Genomic DNA, 6,121 nt, shown 5'->3' with positions numbered 1-6,121 from the left:
CTTCTTGCAGAAAGAGTTTTTCAAATAGAAATTTTTAAGTTTTTAGTGAACTTTTGCGTAGAACTTAAGTTTGGATTAAAACATATGCGGATGTTTGACAAATTCTTGGATATTCATATTCATATTTGGCTAATTTGACTAACCTCTTGACTTGAGGATGGACTAAGCTCCAGCATCAAGCTCTTTGGAGAATCAATGATGTCTGTTTCATTATCAGCTTTTGATATATTCATGGAGATTGGAACTACAGTTCCCATCTTTCTCTCTGTGCTTGACTAAGAGTTGTTCCACCTATAACAACAACCTATACACCACCTGTTGAGCAACCGGAAGTGGTCATTCCAAGTGTAGCCAGCCATTGCCCCACTCACAGGTGCTTACTTTAAAACCATTGTTTGTTTATGAAATTTCATATTATTACTGATTTATTTCTGAACGTAAATTGATTCAGTTTTGATTCCTTTATTATGCAACCAACCTTTGGCAGTGATGGTCACAGTGAGCATTGATGGGGGTGACATTTGGAATAATTTAATGAACACTTCATTTTTGGCGTAGACACAGTATGAACCATTTAAAAAAAAAAAAAAATATATATATATATATATATTGTCCATTTATTTTGTTTTTCTGTGTCTTATAAACAATGTTATATTACAAAATGTTTATCAATGAAGCATATTTTATTATCAAAAAGTGGCAAACTTACATTCTTAGATAGGCTATACATGTTTTTGTTGTGGACTCTATAGCCAGTAATAGTTTGTGTTTTCTGGCGAATAGAGTTTGTGTTGGATGACGAAGGATGACAAGTTTTATTTTATTTTATTTTTGCTCATTTCATGGTGCTGGGTAGCCTTTAAAATGGTGAAAGATTAACTGTTGGACCTTAAAGCAATGGTTATATTCCATGTAGGAACTACTAATTTTAAGAAGGGCAAAATTGTCATATCAATTATATTATTATGTACCAAATTGTTGTAAGAAAAGTGTTGCAACTCTTCTTTTGCTTTGAAAAGGGAATATATTCCAATCACTAAAATGTTCCAGTATTATTTCGTTATTCAATTAATTAATTTATTTGTGTCAAAACCACTTTCATAAGTTGGGGGACTTTCAACTTCTATGTATTGAATTCAATTAATTCAATTCCTGCTGAATTACAAATTGTCCATTTCAATCTTCCATCACTTACATTTTATCAAATTAAAAGAGGAATGTGAAAGATCTATACTGCATACATTAATTGAATGCATGTGAATCATCCTTATTTTATCAACACCAATAAGCAGCAAATACGGGGACCAATTAACGACATTCTAAATGGCAGTCATATAACGATTCTCAGCAATCTTTAAACATAAAAACCTAATTAAAAAAAAAAAAGAACAATAACAAAATGTTATATTATAATCAATATTTACATATTTTTTTGTGAAACAATAGTCGTTTACAATTTCTTAAAATATAAAAATTCAATAATAAAATAAAAATAATATAATAAATAAACCCACGCAACGCGCGGGCGTGCCATCTAGCTATAGAAATATTTATAAAGCTAATTCAGGTAATGATATTAGTACTTTAAAAAGACATCCTAATAAATATATTGCTCAACATGGAAATGGAGAAATCAATCAAACTCAAATAACTAATATGGGTACTACTTAGCGTTATAATTCTGATGTATATAGGGAACAATTAGCTTTATATATTGCTGCAACTGATCAACCTATTAATATAACTGAAGATAAATATTTTGAAAGATTTATTAAAAATTTATTTTTTCTAGGATTTAAAAGTTATTCTAAAACTGTAACTAGAAATGATTTAATAAAATTGTTTGAGAAAATCAAATTAGAATTAAAAAATAAAATACATAGATGTCATGTTAGTGTGGCTCTAACTGTAGATATTTGGAGTGGTATAGCTAAACAAGATTATATTTGTGTGACTAGTCATTATTTTGATAACGAATGTAAATTAAATAAATCTTTATTAGGATTTAGATTAATGGATGTGGATCATAGCGGTCAATAAATTTATAATAAAATTATTGAAGTTTTAGAAGATTATGATGTTATTGATAAAGTGATAAGTTTAACTTTAGATAATGCAAGCGCCACTAGCACAGTTATAGTTTTTTTTAACTTAATTATCCTTTTTATAACAATTTGAAGTTTTTTCACCAACGTTGTACATGTCACATTATTAATTTAATTGTGAAAAGTGGTATGAAAACAATTAAAGAAAATGTTGATAGAATTAGGGATTCTTTAGCTTGGATTACTAGTAGTAATAAAAGAAATGCTGAATTTCAAGATGCTTGCATAAAATCAAATATGTCTCCTAGAACTTTTGCATTAAACATGCCTGTCAGATGAAATAGTACTTATTTAATGCTTGATTCATGTTTACCTTATGCAAATTTAATTAGTTATTTTGTAGCAAATAATTGAGGTTCTCATTATTTGATAGAAAATGATTGGCATATAGCTAAAATATTTCATTCTTTTCTTAAAATTTTTACCAATCCACTCTACAACTTTTTGGTGTGTATTATCTTACTAGTCCATTGGTAATACATACAATTATAAAAATTTCAGAGTTATTTAAAAAAAAAAAAAACAAAAACAATGAAATTTTAAAGGAACCAATAAAGGCAATGGAATTTTAAAAAAAAAAAAATATTGGAAACCCATTCTTTTTCTTTATTATTCAGGTGCTATATTTGATCTTAGAATTAAAGTAGCAGGTTTAGAAAGTGGTTTAGAGACATTAATTGAAAATTTACAAAACGCAGCATATGTCAATCAACTAGGAGAGGTAAGAGATTGTCTTGCAGGGTATATTTTCAATATGAAAATAGGTATGAGAACCCGCAAAGATGCGAAATACCCAGGGAAGTTGCATAAGAAGAAACAAATGAAGACTTCTACTCCTAGAGTGCATTTAATAGGCCAAAAAGGACTCAAACCCAAAGCACAACCTCATCTTCAGAAGCACCAACAATGTCAATAAATATATTGTCCTCCATGCAGTCACAGAGTAATGAGCTTCAACAATATTTGGGAACCCCCGAAATGTTACTAGCAGATCCACAACAAAGAGCCAACTTTGATGTCTTAGAATATTGGAAAACCAGAAAATGTATTTTTCCGGTATTATCAAGACTTGCCTTGGATGTTTTCACTATTCCTGTCTGAACTGTCTCATCTGAACAAACATTTAGTGCAAGTGGAAGAATTTTAAATGAAAGGAGGACTAAACTTTCACAAAAAATGATTGAAGTCCTCACATTTTTTTGAAATTGGGAACGGTCGCGCCATCAAGATTAATACGAGGTTATCGACGATACTCTAATAGAATCATTTCAATTTTGTAATATCGATGATACGGATGAGGGAGGTCCTAGTCAAGCCCCAAATTAGTTGTTTTGTAAATTGTAATTTGATAAATGAATAAATCTAATTTTTCTTATATTACAATTTTATTGTATTAAAATTGAATTAATATTTGAAATGTTAACAAAAAATAAAAATTTAATTTAATTGAATTATTGATATTTGAAAAGTTAACTAAAAACAATTACACAAAAGAAAAGAAAAGAAAAATAAAATAAAATTATAAAAAAAGGGCTAACCCGGCCCGGCCTGCAGCATAACCCACCAGGTTAGGGTTGGTAGGCAAGGCTGGGCTAGCCAATTCTAACAAGTGGCGGGCCTAACCCAGCCCGCCAACAATGGCAGGCCGGGCCAGGCCCAACCTGCCAAAACTCTCAACCCGCCGCAGGCCTGGTCAGGTCGAGTTGGGGGGTTGCTTTTCCAACATTAGTTTAATCTGCCAGCTAGGGCTTGCATCATAACGGAATATTATTTGTCCGAAAACCTAATCCGATTCCAAATGTCCATATGCCTACGTATGATTTGAAGAAACAAAATCATATAAGATACTTGAATACACACAATCTCACAATTTTCGGCATAACATTAGCAAATACTTGAAAAGAAACCCTAAATCAAACTATAGAAATACTATACATAGATCATTTCATATATATTTTTGGTCCTTCTCATTTAAAAATATTACTGTTTTAGTCCTCTGACTTAATAGAAGGTTAATTAACCATTAAATTTACAATAAAATCTCTCTATAGTCATAATGTTTGGACAAATTATTTTTATTATTATAATAAGGTTATAATTTAATAGGGCTATAGTTACATTTTCTTATTTTATAATTCATGTTTTAGTTGTATTAGGATTTCAATTTATTGTTTTAGTAGCATAGGATAGTACGGAAATTGATATTAAAGAGTCACTGTAAAATTGAGTGATCAGATTCGATAACTTCACTACACTAATTAAATAGATATTAATATCTTCCTCAATAATCCAAATGAGCAAGAAGTTGTGTATGTTTTAACTGAAAAAGAAATCATTACTAAAATTAGTCAAGAAGAGGTAGGAGACAATCTTGAGAATGATAGTACGGAAATACCAAAAATTTCATGCTAAGAAGCTCTAAACATGCTTGAGAGCTATAAATATTTTGGCTTCAACAAGAAGGTGTTCATGTTGGTGACTTATTATGTACCTGCAAGATAAAAGATGTAGTAACAACTCCAAAGCATAAATCATTGTCTCAAACAACTTTAGATAAATATTTTATTTCATCTTAAACCGTTAATGTAATATAGCATATATTTTTTATAATATGCATATAATTATTACTATGCAGAGGCAAGTTCCTTATGACGAGACGTAGAAAAATTATAACTTATTACAATATGAAATTTATTCTTATTTATAACTGGCCTAAGTTGGGATCGGAAGTTTTTATGATTACATGGAAGTTATTCCTATATAGAGTATCATTATAAAGAGGTTCTACTGTATATTGAAACTAGTTTAAAGTCTCGCGCTTAAGAAAGTTGTTTTGGCACTATGTTTGTTTGAATAATTGGATGTTTCAATCGTTTGAGATTTACTAATTAATTGTACAGAATGTTCCATTGGTCCAAATTTCTTGTTCTCATAAAGCATATGTTTATAGAATTTTATTTTAATTATTGTTGTTTTTCATGTGGTAAAATATAATTAGTAAATAAGTTTGCCAATAATTTATTGTTTTTTATGAATTTTTATTGAATTTAATGTGATACTATTTATGTAAATAAGATTAAAGCCTACGTTGGCAAATATGTTTTATTTTGTTATATTTCAAATATTTTTAGATTTGACAACTAATATATAATATATCTAAATATCATTAAGTAGGCATGTTTTAAGATTTATAGTATTTACATTAGAGAATGATTATATTAATACTATGTATTATTTTCTATAAGAGAGACTAAAATGTTAAATTTTAAAATGAAGTAGTAAATATGAAATTTTGACCTAAAAAACACTGAAAAAACACTCCCAATAAGACTTTAATTAAGTAGTAATCATAAAATTTAACTTAAAAGTCAAAACCATTTATTCACTTGTGAAGACAAAAACAAAAAATTGTCAAATCCAACGGAATCATTCATTCACTATTCCAACTACTAGTTGACAAAATGTCCTCTAAACATGACAAACTAATTTACTTTTTTATCAATCAATTAAAGTTGCGTTTGGTTCGGGGTAATATAAGATTAACTATGTAATATTTGTTTAATTTTCAAGATTCTCTCGTTTGTTTATCACGTAATAAAATATGATGTAATCTTTTACTGTAAATAGTGTTTACTGTTGATAATAATGGGGGTAATCATATTATTTTCCTAAGAGGTGTTAATATAAGATTGCTAATGTAATCTTAATTTTGACCCTATTTTCCCCTTAAGCTTTTATCATTTTGGACACATTTGCCCTCATATGTCTACCAAATAACATTTGCCCTCATATGTCTACCAAATAACATTTGCCCAGACCCCCTACATTTAAGAGTTTAGCTAAAACATCGCAGCCACAAAAAAGTTTAAAAGTTAACAAAATACCTCCAACCACCTAAGACCACTATCAACTGCTAGCCACCACCACTAGCTGCTGGCGAAAGTCGTCATATCATGCCAGTAAGGACGTTTCTGGCCATGGATTTGTGATCGTGGCCAGAGACGACCATATCTGGC

This window comes from Pistacia vera, unplaced genomic scaffold (assembly GCF_008641045.1).
Source record: "Pistacia vera cultivar Batoury unplaced genomic scaffold, PisVer_v2 Contig524, whole genome shotgun sequence".
Classification (NCBI taxonomy): domain Eukaryota; kingdom Viridiplantae; phylum Streptophyta; class Magnoliopsida; order Sapindales; family Anacardiaceae; genus Pistacia; species Pistacia vera.
This window is presented reverse-complemented; position numbering follows the sequence as displayed.